Below are 14,467 nucleotides of genomic sequence, written 5' to 3' on the forward strand. Positions count from 1 at the left end.
CGGGGCCAAACCATTCTTGATCTATATCTCTCTTGCTTGCCTTGGTAGGGGCCAATCTACTACTTACCAAATTTATCTGGCCTATCACATGGCTATCTAGTGCATCACTACCCATGCTAGCAAAGCTATCTTTATCTTCCCTATCACATGGCTATCTAGCGTATCACTACCCATGTCAGCAAAAATTATCTTATATGCCCTATCATATGGTTATCCATACCATCATATCACGCCCTATCGTATGGCCATCTAGCATAACACATCTTGCTACCCATACCTACGTATCTTATGCCAATGGTGGTCGCTTATCTCGTATCTTTCCGTAGCCAGGGGCTTTCCTCCAGAGTGAGGTTTGTTTATGTTATGCCATCTCATCCATTTCTTTATCTTATTATCTACCATGCTAGTTTGCAACTAGTGTGTTTGAGATGTACCAAATATCGACATTATCTTGTTGGGAGCAACCTCGTCTAATCAATGAAAATCTGTCTCCCTATTGTGACTCTTCTCTCTCTGTATCTCCTTCTACTTTAGCTTCGCTTCCCCCGACAAAGGCATGCTCGCTAAAGTGGGGGCAAAATGTAATATAAAAAATATTATCCCTTGTAGTTAATGTAACAAATGATGCCTTTCCTCCATGTCATCGGAGGTCAGGATCTGCCATCATGTCCTTTTGTCCACTCAAACCATCAATGTGAGCTCTCATCGAAGCATTACCAACTCTGTCGACCTGTCACCTTTATGGAAACAGGCGCAATGCGGAGACATCCACATGGCACGCTAGCATCCCATGAATTCGACAGCCCGCATGTGGTTGTTTGAGCATTACGCTTGCACCTGGAAGGAATCGTAATGCCTCTGCATGCACCCACTGATGTCTGAATTCCTTCCCGAGCCTTTATGTTTCACTTTGGAGGCATTTGGAGGGGATTTTTTGGCAAGTTTGTCAGTCTTCTTGCAAGTTGAGCTCATTGAAGACCACTTTGGACAACATACTACCAACATACTACCAACCCATGTCACCTTTGTGGTAAAGATCAACCATTTTTTTTTTTCTGTGCAAGATGAATTGTTGCGAAGGGGAGTTATCAATAGTTTTTTGAAAGGGAAATATTTCAAAGAAGTTACTACTCACAATTTGTTCAAATATGAGTTTATCATTTCTGTATGTTGAGTCTTCATCACGGGGACTATATTCATTCCCTTTGTAACTCAAAAATATCTTTATTGGCATGGGAGGAAAGAGTTGTAACATTCATTTGACTATCGCACATGAATCATTTGACAAAATGCATGCATTGTATAGAGAGATAGAGCAAGCACGTGAATTATTCGACAAAATGTCTCAGAGAATTTACTATGCAAGGGCAAGTAGATTCATAGAGATTTTATCAAGCATATATCTCGATTCAATCATATGGAATTTAATTGGCAGGACAAAATACATAATTGAAATAGTATCATGAAATTTACTAATTACAAGGTGTATTCAGAACAAAAAAATGGGACGCAGACTTAGTGAGGCCGATTCAACTCAAGACTCAGACTTGACAAAAAATAAAAACTTAGCTTAGACTCGACTGGACTCGGCAAAGTGGAAAACACAAGAAATTTAGAGATTTTTAAAGATTTAAAACTTGTTTCATTCACCCTTTATTAAATACACTTTAAAGACACAATAATATCATCAAATAGAAGCTAACTTGATTACATACACAAGTATACGTCAATCACATAAGCAGAAACACAAATTGTAGCTAAAGGAAATAACAAACATAGATATATAAATATTGTCAAATGTATACAATATTACCAAACTCATGGAAAAAAAAATCCATGTCATCATATGATAAAATGTTCCATACAAATATCAAAAGTAAAAACAACTACAAGCCTATGGCTCAAAGGAGCCTACATCCCCCCTACGAAGGCATCTAAGGTAGGTCCTGGATGATTCGAAAGCCATAGCCTCTCCCCGTGACACCATGCCACCCTCATCAACATTAGGTATATGAATATCTGTGTCACTATCTACCTTTGGCTCTGTTGTCTCTGCTCATGCTCTCTGCTCCTCCTCTGCCATGGCTACAACCTTAGCCTCTGTATCTACCTGGTTGACCCAATCAATGTTGTTGTTACTAAAGACAGTTTTTGTCTCAGTGGTCCACTTGGCTTCAAGATCAACCTCCTCTAGAATGATAGGGGAGATGCCATTTTGTGCACTCCTTTTTTGTCTAAGGTGGAGGTTGTAGTGAACAAAGATAAGATCGTTCAACTTCTCCCCAGATAATCTATCGTGCCTCTTGGAGTGTATATGCTCAAACATACTCCAATTTTTCTCACAAACAGATGTGCTGCATGGTTGGCTCAAAATACGAATGGCCACCTTCTGAATATTTGGTAGTTTTGGCCAAAACAGTTCCACCAATTATCTGAATTTGAAATGAGAAAAATAAAAAAATCAGTCTCACTCTTGACTCTCATTTAACAATATATAATAAAACTAAAATTATGCCTTAGAATGCATTTTTACCTAGCATCATAGTTGTCCTACTTTCTTTGCAGATAGGACAAGAGAAGTTCTCCCCTTGAACATTAGAAAACAATTGTATCTCTTGCATAAGTTTGGTAGTAGTACAACTAGTAGGTTCCATCCAGTCTATGATTGAGTACAACCCACTAAGAACCTCCTCATCCACCTTGAAAGTAGGGCTGAAATGGAATGTCAGATTAAGATAACATGTTGCTGCATGGATGGGCCTATGAAGCTGATTATGCCATCTCTTATGAGTGATATCCCAAATGGGACGATACCTACTCTCATCTCCTTCGTACACGAATCTGATGGCCTCCTTGGCCCTATCCGTCGCCTCATATATGTAGCCCATGATAGGCTTTTCCCCATCCACAACTTGCAGGAGAACCACCAAGGGCTTAACAAATGGGAAATATTGTGTAATTTATAAAAATGAGCAAATAAGAGAAAATGATGAATAAGAAACCTAAATTGTAGAATTTATAAAAAATTACCTTCACAATCTTAGCACAAGGGGTCCAAAATCCTCCCTCATAAAAAATACAATCTACCATATCTATCCTTGCAACAATAGCAGTATAGGATGAGGAAGCCCACTCCTCACCAAAAATCATACGTCTCCAAGCCGCCTTACATTGAAGCATGGACTGTAATGTAATGAAGTTAGTGGCAAATCTAGTGATTCTAGGATTAGTTAAATCCCTCTACTCTATGTATTGCCTCATAAGAGCTAACACCCATGAATGATTATATACAAATTTGCAAACATTTTTTGCCCTTTCTAGACATCTCTTTATCCATGGGACTTTCCCAATATCCTCTGACATGAGATCAATGGAATGAGCGAGACATAGAGTCCAAACTATAGATGGGTGCCTTTGTATCAAAAGTCTACCTGCAACAACATAATTTGTTGCATTATCGGTGACTACCTGCACCATGTTCTCCTCAACCACCTCATGTATCACCTACTTTATTTTCTCACACAGGTATGTGGAGTTTTTGCAATGTGCGGAGGCATCAATGGACTTGATGAAAACAGTGCCCCCTGAAATTAAAAATAAAGCAAGATCAATGATCATTCAATAAATCATTAAATAAAAAAAATAAAAAAATTAATGACTAAATGAAATTAAAATTAATCAATCACATGTGGAAGAAACAAGAAAATTAAGGATATTTCTATTTCTCCTATCTATCCAACCATCACTCATGATGGTGCAACTTGTCCTACTCCATATCTAGAGTTGATTCTCTAATTCACTCTTCACATCACGCACTATATTCTTCATGAAATTGGTCCCCTTAAATCATATTCATAAGGGGCTTTGAACCCTGCCCCGCTTATGGTAAGGACAACAACCATTTCTTACCAATAAGGATACCTATCACAAATAAATTAAATGAGTTAAGTTAAGTATGTACTATGTACAACAAAAAATCAAACTATAAAATTAAAAAATCAAACAAAAATATTTACCTAGCCGCAAAGAATGGAACAGTGCAGTAGACCCAAAACCTGTCACTGCCAATTTAGGAGCCTCAAGGATCTCCTTGTTCCAACCCATGCTCTCAAGCAATGGTTGGGATCCAAGAGTAGTGCGAGGCTCAAAGTAAGAATCCAACCTAGATTTATGAATTCTAGGACCAATGCTAACACTCCCACTACCACTGGCAATGCCAAGACCATGAGCACTAGAAGAAGCAGAGCCAAAAGCACTAGCACTGGGATGATATAGAGGCATGGAAGAAGGCCCTCCAACACAACCAATGGCCACCAAATCCTCCTTTTGCTTCTTCGTCATTTCCTTCTTTCCTTCAAGTGCTTCAACTGCCACATAGCACTCACATGTAGCCTCAACAATTGCTAATGTGCATGGTTCGACATCATGGCCACATACACCGGCAAGATGGTATTTTAATCTATATATGCTTCTATGGAATATTGTGTTACAATATTTACACTTTGTTTGTCCTTTTTTTTGCCTGAGAAAATCTTCATGATATTTTCAAGTGGGGTCCTTTCTAACAAGGGGTCTAGAAGTAGACATTGTATGATTGTAATGTGAAAATTGAGGCAAATAAAAAAGTGAAGGTTGTTACAATAAGACATTATCACAAATACAAATACAAAAATTAATATTTGAGAATTTGTGCATTGTCATAAATTAATATAAAAAAAATGTACCTTTTTTTCAAAAAACTAATGTAGGTACTAAGGTAGGGTTTGTAATTTAAAAAATAAATAAATGTAGGGTTTGATCAAAATTTCAAACCCTACTTTGTTTTAAAAGAAATTTACAAACCCTACCTACATTAGATTTTGGAAGAAAATGTAAAACTTTCAAATGAAATGAAATTTTTGCTTACAAGAAACCAAAAAAAGCTCAAAAAATTAATCTTACCTCTTACAACAAGCTTGAAATGAGATGCAAACTTTTCCTTTCCAACTCTTGATGCATCAAATGAAAGTATAATGCAGCCCCAATAAATCCAATGTGATATATGGATGAAATCTTGAGCTTCCTCCTTGTTGGTTTTCCTTCAATGAACCCTTGTTTCTCTTTGCAACTTAACTTTCTCTTCCTATTTTGCCAATTGAATGAAATGAAGTTCACTTTTAAGCTCAAAGCATAATATAAACAAAAAATCAATTCAAAACACATTAGAAGTTGTGTTGTTTTTTTAAACTTAAAATTATATGTCGCCGACTCAGTTTGGGAGTCAGGACTCACCAAAATCGGTCAAAATTGTCGAGTCGGATTTGCTGGCCATTTGGAGGAATTGATTATGTGTTGCATTGATGTCAACACTAGCTGCTTTGGCTGCTTTACCAATATCCTTTTGGTCCCAGTAGGTTGATTGGTTTTTGGTTGGTTAGATCATGATGATCTAGTATATTCTTGTATGCTTTGGTTTATGGAATTGGCTTGGATCTGCTATTCATGTCGTGATGCTAAAAATGTGGTAAATAGAATAGGCATAAACATATAATGAGACAACATAAATGGAATTACGAAGCAAATTGAAAGCTAAACAAAGGCAAATCAAAAGCTCCTTTGAGATGTCCCATTTTCCTCTATTCTTGAGGACCTTGAAGGTGTTGGATTGTTTGGCTCTCATCGGAGCAATGACCTCCAAATTTTTAGCATCATTACTATAGACATGATACCCCTCATTTTCAGGAATAGAGGAAAATGGGACATCTCAAAGGAGCTTTTGATTCCTGCATTACAAAATGGGTTTTCGGGGTTTTTGAAATTAAAAAAAAAAAGAAAAATGATTTTTTCCCTTTTAAAAAAATTCACATTTTTCAAAAAACTGTAAAAAATTATTTAAATTTTTCATTTGAGGGGGGGGGCATCCCGACGGCGCCACCACGGTGGATGCCGCCGGCACCATGGGCACCACGAGCGCTGCAACCTACCTTTTTTTATTTTTTTTATTTTTTTTATGATTTTCAATTTTTTAAATTTATTTTTATCGATAACCAGGATAATATATTGCTTAAAATAGGAAAGATTTACATCCAAAAAGCAGATAGACAGTCTACCACAACATGGGGTCTCGCCCTATTACTACAAAGGAACCTAAAAAAGACACCAGACCTACAGGGCCATCAACTACAAAAAATAACATACAAACACATACCCCACAAAAAAGAACCCGATTGGCCCATAGGACCTATCTATCAAAACCATCCCAAGGCCTCCTCCCTTGAGAAGTTACGAATACCCCGGATGGGCCCTACATCATGCATCTCACTCCCTCCACCTAGCACTATTCCTAGCCTGCCACCACACATCAAACCGTGCTCCACCACCTTCGCCTGCTTCCGTGGAATCTGATGGTGAACCATAGGCCTCCCATCCTCATCCAAAGGAACCTTAGACCGAATTGGGGTCACCTTCCTGCGAATCTTCACTCGCTCGGTCGGCCCGAACTCATGCACATACTGCACAATCTCTGTCCATCCCTTGCATTCTTCACCCGCAAATCAACCGGTCGAGAAGCCGACCAAATTACGAATGGTTGCAGCTCCCCCACTTCAATGCCAATCCTCTACCACAGTCCTTCCATCGACTTCAACCCTTCCCCAACAATAGCTCGAGCCACCACTTCCTTCAAACCACCTGCCCATTTGGGTCTCAGCACCAAAGATGCGACCCGCTGCACTTCCTTTGTCGACTTTCCCACCAGCAAGGCTAGGGCAACAAACAACGATGAGATATCAAGGTTAGTTCTAGGCCGACAGTCAGACACTAGAAATTCCTCCCCAAAAATCAACCTCACTGCTCTCCAAAATTCCTCTCCATCCACCCTGAAGACATTCATCAACCTGTTGCTCGAGATCAGGCTGCAAAAAGCAGGCATTTGCCCATCCATTGTCAAGGAAAAATTTGCCCCCATCCTGACTCGCCTCTGCACCAAAACCTGCACACACAACCAACACTGAAAACCAGCCACTGCAAAATGCCAGGGAGCCAAAATCAATGGCCTTAAAAAGCCACCACCATCACATGACGTGATTGCTTCGCATGAATCGCAAAAAAACCATGCATCATCACCAAGCCTTCACATCGATTGCCTCCATCATCACCCATCACTGCTAGGCCACTTGCAACATCATCGTAGATCACAATCCACGAGGACCATAACTTCCCACAAGTCCAAGGACACAAATAGTCATTTCAAAAACAAACTCGGGTTCACTTTCCTAAGACTAAGCAATGCAACCAAAATCATGAGAACTACCATTTCAAAAGTCCTTGAACAATCTAAAGTTATTTTCCAAGGAGCCATTCGCTCCCACATTTGAAAGCTTGTCAGCTTCCACATTAGCTTCCTTGAGAATGTGGGTCACCTTAAAATATTCAAACCCACACAAAAGAAGTTTCATTCTTCGAACATGCTTGTTTAAGTGCCACGCCTCCATTCAACCTCTAGCTATCCCATTCACTACAATCTGAGAGTCTCCCTCTAAATGGAGTTTCTTCACTCCCAAGTTCTTAGCCATGAGAATGGCTTCTAACACCACTTGACACTTAGCAACGTTGTTCGATCCATCCACCAATCTTTTAGCTCCTATGGCTAGAATATTGCCACAATCATACCAGACTATCACCCCAACTCCAGAGACCCCTGGATTACCCCTCGAAGCGCCATAAAAATTAACCTTAGTCCAACCTTTATCTAGTGGGGCCCACTCTTGTCTTGATTTGCCCTTCCTTTGAGGATTAGCCCTTAGAAGCCCATTAGTAGGCCAATTTTTTATTTATTTTTATTTTTAAAAGATTTTTCAATTTTTTAACATGATTTGTTCGATTTTTATGTGATTTTTGACATTGATTTTTTCGAATTAATAAAATTAGATACTCCTGATTTATGAAATTTGATGATCAGTTCTGATTATCTCGATTTACATGCAAGAAGAGATAGGATTGATAATGACCTCATGATAGATGAGCATCATTGATAGGGACTCAATGAGATTTGATAGAAATCTCAAGTCAGCAAGATAGACTAATAGATATATTGATTTGATAGATAGAGAAATCAAGATACTGATATGATGAGATGATTTGATTGCAGGAGTACTTTAGTGTTCTCCAGTCTCAGGAGCGCTTCCCGAAGACATGGATGTTGATACCCTACCTTAGCCAGGCGGAGCAAGACCACATTGATAGGTGTGGTTTATCTTCCCTTCTTGACATGCCCTGACCTTTGAGTAATAGGAGTTTATTGACAGCCTTAGTAGAGCATTGGCATAGTGAGCACAATAATTTTCACTTATCGACTGGCGAGATGACAGTGACACTTGAGGATGTGTACCGGATATTGCGCATCCTTGTGATGGGCGAGCTAGTGTATTATGATCTTAGTGAGCAAGGTAGGATACATGCACTTTGCAGAGTGTTTGATGATGATGAGATTGGTGGATATGACACTACGTGGCAGGAGATGCTAGAGGTAGGTTATGCCACATTACCCACTATTATTTCTGGATTGATTGGGGGTTTCCTTTGACTTGATCACAGGTCAAAAGGATTATCTGTTGGATGGGGTCGCCTTCTTGAACAGTTGGTGACATAGGAGACCCAATTTGCATGGGGGTCATGCATGCTGGCTCACTTGTATTATGACTTGCACCAAGTAGTGTACTAGGGATCAGTCGAATTATTAGCAGGGGTGACAGTTCTCCAAATATGGGCCTGGGAACATCTACTTATCACACAACCATTGGTTGACATAGATAGACCTGTAGGCAAGCCCTATGCTGACGGGTATCCAGGCACCATTATCTAGTGAAAGCTGGGAAAATTGGAGTATTGGCGACGAACACTAGATGATTTAGATACTGTGATATGGAGACCATACAGAGATTGTGAAATCGGGTCTGAGGATGTAGTGGAGATGTCATCTATATTCTCAACTTGATACCTGATCGGATCTACACCCTATGTTATTGAGTGATTCTCGTGTATGAGGGTGTTGAGACAATATGGCAAGATACATGGGATACCATAGGGTACAAATCATTATGCTTTCAAGAGACTAGATGTGGCTACTTGGAGGCCCTCTATTTTTGTTACCGCGTCATTTATTTCTCATGATAAGAGTGGATCATCTTTTTCTTTTTTATGTTGGAGTCCTAGTTCATGCTATATTACCTTGGTTCAAGTCTTTAATGCGTCCTCAAATCCTTTTTCTAGTCATTTATAGTCAAGTTCAGACAATTGATTGAACTCCTTGAACACGTCGAACCATTCTGAACTGGGTTCAATAGGTTCATTTAGGTTCAATAGGTTCCAAGGTGTTCAGAAAAAGTTTTTCGTACTAACATTTTCTCTAAGTGTTTTGCAGCGGCTCTTCCAAAAAGTTTTTCCTGTTCGGTGATATAACATTTGTGTTGAACTTATTCAACTGAGTCCAAAGGGTTCAAATATGTTCAACATGTTCGACACAGCAAGTGGTGAACAGTTTGACACGGTGTACATCTTGAACTACTTGAACACTCAAGAAGTCGGTTCAAGATGTTCATCTGGGTTCAATGTTGGTGGGTCCCGTGGTTTCTAATGTTTTGGGAAGTGCATTCATTGCTAAATACGGAGAGGCATAACCATATCTTAAAGTGATGTCATTCTTTGGCTTTTTCGAAGTAAGTGAACGTTTCGGGAACTGGCAGTTTCTTAAAGCACACCGTCATGCATTCAATGCATGCGTGCGAGGGTCTAATCTACCAACTTGCCGTGTCCAGACTGAAATTGTGAAATCATTGCATTTAATGTATCTATATCATTACCTTTCTCAATAAGGTATGAAAATCATTTGTGTTCTGCATTTGTTACTTGCTGCTGGACTTTTGTTTATGTTATCCCTGGATAAGAGTCTTTCTTGCTGCTAGCCGTCGTCCGATTATACAACTATGAAGGTGAGTCTTTCCTTATTTTCTCTAGTTCTTTCCCTTGCATTTTCTCTCATACAGAAGGTTTCACTGCAATCAAATTTAGGTTTCTTGTTTTGAAGTTATGAAGTCCACTCTGCATTTGTTTGGAAACATCTTTAGCTTGGCATCCACATAAGCCATAGTTAGTGATACTGACCTGAAAGGAGAGAACCTTGAAGATTTGAAAGAAAGGGTGTTCAAGGGTATTGATAAGTCTTTTTGTATAGAGATTTTGAGTAGTGGACTTTTAGAAGCCGCAACCTTTCCTCCAGCAATTCCTTGTCCAGAGTTGGTTCGGGAGTGTATTGCTAGATATGACCCAGTATCTAAAACTATTAAGAGGGATAATGGCGAAACTCTTCTTGCCATTAACCGTGAGGTGATTGCTTTAGTTTTCAAGATACCAGATTACCAGTTTTCTAATTTCTCTCCTGCCCAGTTAATCAGTGAGTTCAATGCAGATAGAGCTGGACACCGAAATAATGTGGCGAAATTTTGGTTGAAGGTCCCTCAGAGAGGTGGTTCTAGGTTACCTAAAAATCCTAACAAGAACCACATGTTGCCACATATCCATGATGTGATGCTTCTGTTGCATCGAGCCAGAGGGTCTGCCGAAGCTTATAGTTTTGATGAGTGGATTTATTGTTATGTGCAATTAGTTCTGGAAGGAAAACAATATTTGGATTGGGCAGAGTTAATTGCTGATTCAATGAGAGAGCAGTTGAGTCTAGCCAAGCAGTTTCAACAAAACTTTTTCATGTCCTCATATCTCTTGTATTGTCTAGCTTGTGTTAAAGAGTTAACGGGTATGCCAAAGCAGCCCATTGAGGAGGATGTTCCTGTGTATGAGTTCTATCCTATGCTGCAAAAAGACAACGCCCTACAAGATTTTAGAAGGATACACAATGCATTCCTGGGTGATATGTTTCATGAACTGAAGAGTAAAAAGGCTAAACGGATTTCAGATGATGCACAAATCTTGATTAAGAAGTTCAGAAGTTTTTACATCCAGTTCCCACGCTTTTGATATATACGGGTAGGAGGCTTTGAAGAGGAACCCTTCAAGCTCCCCACTTCTGTTCTGATTGTTTTATTCTAGCAGAAGTATGTAGGCAACTGACCTCTGTGATCAAGAAGGCATAGCCTAAGGACAAGTGGGAAGGTCATTTTACCATACAATTGGGAGTGTTGTCTTGTAATTCAATGTCCGATGCACTAAGTATAGGAGCAGACCTTAGGAATTTTAATTTCTCTCTGTATTCTGAAAGGAAAGGGTTTGACAATAAGGGATTTTCTTGGAGCCTTGGCCTAATGCCTTATCTTCCCACGCCATAGTTAGAAGATTTATGGGAAGACTATACAGTTGAAATTGAAGTTTTCAAAAGGGAAAACATGAGATTGGTGCTAGAACAGGTTGTCTCTTTGCAAATAAAGTTAGACATTAAAGGGCTCGAAGAGGATTATCTTGAATTGTTTGAACCAGGATATTTAGCTCATGCAGAGACTAAAATGCCCCCAATTAATTGGGATGAGGAGGAAAATGATGACATACAATTGAGGACCAAACGAGTTCTAGAAAGAACTGTGGCATGGGTGGCTAAAAAGAAAGCAATAAAGTCAGGCGCCAAGTCCCTTTTTGCAAGAAATAATAAGGATCCTCTATCTTCACCAAAACGTCCTTCTAACAGTGCTCTTGTTCATGCAGGTAAGGATACCAAGTCACCTCAACCTAGACACAGGTCTAGTCCAACTCTGGATTTTAGTACCCCACGACATACTCGATCACGAAGTGTCACCTAGAGGAAGCTGGACCAGGTCAAGGATATGGGAGTAAAGGATGCTGTGCTTGAGGCTCAGATTTTTGAAATTGAAGATTTGGATGGTGAAGTTGCTTGTGATCTAGGCTCCCAAACAGTGACTGTGGCTATGATGCCATTGCCAAAGATGATTGAAGGAGCTACTCTTTCCGCTGCGACCCCTAAATGGTTAACAACCTCAGTGAACAAGAAAAGGAGCTTTCTTCCTGTGACCATTCCGATTCAGGAAATGGTTACTAAGTACACAGAGAAGAATCCAAAGCCGAAAAGGTTCAAGACCACCGCTCACCTAAACAATGATGAAGAAACTGGCAAATGGATGGCCAAAATTGCCTCATACAAACCGAAAGATGAAAACAGAGAGGCTGGTCCTGATGATTTTGAGATCACAAAAGTAGAGTTGGGAAAAATGAGCAGAGATACAGATAACCATTTTTTCCAAGTGTCAGCAAAGAAAATGCTTACCTGATCAGAGAAGGATGGATGGGAGAAAAGAGAACTTAAAAGACACGTAAGTGTTTTGGCTCAATTCATCTATAGTATCGGTTGCCTTGGAGCAATTCCAATATCCCATGCCAATGAGAATTTCGACCCAACTTCTCCGGAAAACAAGAAGTTGATGAACCAAGTTCAACGGGCTAAGAGCATCGCTGAAGCGGTTGAGAAGTGGATTGAACAAATAATCAAAGACGGTGAAAAGTACATTAATGACTCCCAAAAATTGTGTGATGAAGTACAGAGCCTGATTTCTGAAATCCAAAACCAGCTTGTGTCGTGGGAGAAAGAAGAGCACAAATGGCAGAATGTCCTGCCTCTGTTTGCCAAAATAGAAGAATATGGGACTATCAGGTTTCTTACAGAACACTCAATTAAGCTGGTGGCCGATGAATGCCAACTTTTCGTGCTGAAGAAAACAATCATGTGGCGAGTGCTTACCTTCCAATCGGTAATTACAGATGCAAGAACCTCTGTCTATGAACTCCAGGATTTGCAAAGTAGTATAGTCAAGGATAATAAGGTGGTTAATCCCGATCATGACTAGGAGTTAGGAATTTGTGGTTCAAGCACATAGGAAGCAATCAAATCTTTCCAGTTGAACATGGAGAAGATCAGAGTCAAGAGTAGCTTCATGCCAGAGGATATAACCAAGGTGGCTAGGATCGAATCTATGATTTTCATTGGGAATGATCAGCTGCCGAAACACTCAAAGAAAATGGTACAACATAAGTGGAATAAAGAGGTGGCAAAGGCGAAACTCAATGCAATGAAAGTCCCAAGCCAATCCATGGTTCAAGAACTCACAACTGCTCATGACGCCCGTGAAGACGGAGAAGATGACAATGATGGAATGTGACATAATGCATCAATTTAGGACTAGTTTCCTTTATTTTTAAAACATTTCTCATAGTTATGCAAAAACTTCAGGACATCTGTCCCAAAATACTTCTTGTGGTTTTTCGTAACTGTTTTACCGGGGAGTGGTCGAGTTTTCAAGGAGACCGTCCCCGTTTAGACTATAAATTAAGTAAAACAGATGGTAGAAAGGGGATATTTTAGTAACTAATTTTGTGAACTTCGATGAAAGTTTTTGGTTTTGGCATTTTCTGTTCTTAATTAAAGGAAGAATCAGATGATTGAGATCTGTTATGGAAAAATATTGGCAGATGTATTTTTGTGCCTTTGTTGCATAAGGATATATATATGAAATCTGATCATATTGTTTTTGGGGAGAAGAAAGATCTGTGTATTTTGAATCCGAATAGATAACATGTCTTTGCATATGTTCATCCGATCAAGTAACAGTAATTGATCATTTCATTGCAGTATTTCATTATTCCTCTGATGTTCTTTCCTTTGAATGTGTTATTTACTCTAGAAAAGATTCATGATTGAGGGCGGATTTATTTTCCTTGAATTTGTTCGTCTTTTATTAGTTTAGGTGGAAGAAGTATATTGAACTTTGTTTCAGTTGCTGAAGTTACATGCATTGGAAATTAAGGAAAATAGCTTTTCATTGTTTATGAGACATGTGCAAAGTTGCAACCTTTCATCCAAGAATGAAATAGGCGGCCTTATTCACTTTCTGGTTAAAAGCTTTCATTCGGATATAAATAAAAATAAAACACATTTCATGAAAAACCAAGATAGGGAGCTATACCTATGCAAAAATTTAGAGGGAAGTGACTTGAAACAACACTTACCCAACTGTTTAGTGAATCATTTGTTCTTAGAATAAGGTAACAGAGTTTAAAATTAATCATTTAAAAACAAAGAGCAAATCTGTTCACTAACAATTTCATATGACCAGGTGTGTGTAGAGTATCAATCATTGGGGCCACTGGATTGGGATTATCTACCACATATGATAGATAACAGGATGCCAGTTGAGTATGTTGTATACTTCACTGCACATAGGTTTCCTAGGTTGACATGTCCTGATGAGCCAGAGCTAGTTCTAGATGAGGACGATGAGAGGCCACGATGCAAAGCTCCTAGATGATTGAGGGATGGTGAGGGGAGAGGAGGTGGGGGCAAATATGATGGCGGAGACAAAGGGGATGATAGAGGTGGATATGAAGGAGATGTAGGAGATCATGGTGTTGGAGATGACGATGGAGGAGATGATGATGGGGGAGATAGCCGAGCAGTGGTGGTGGTAGGGGCAGG

This window comes from Cryptomeria japonica, chromosome 7 (genome assembly GCF_030272615.1).
Source record: "Cryptomeria japonica chromosome 7, Sugi_1.0, whole genome shotgun sequence".
NCBI classification, from domain to species: domain Eukaryota; kingdom Viridiplantae; phylum Streptophyta; class Pinopsida; order Cupressales; family Cupressaceae; genus Cryptomeria; species Cryptomeria japonica.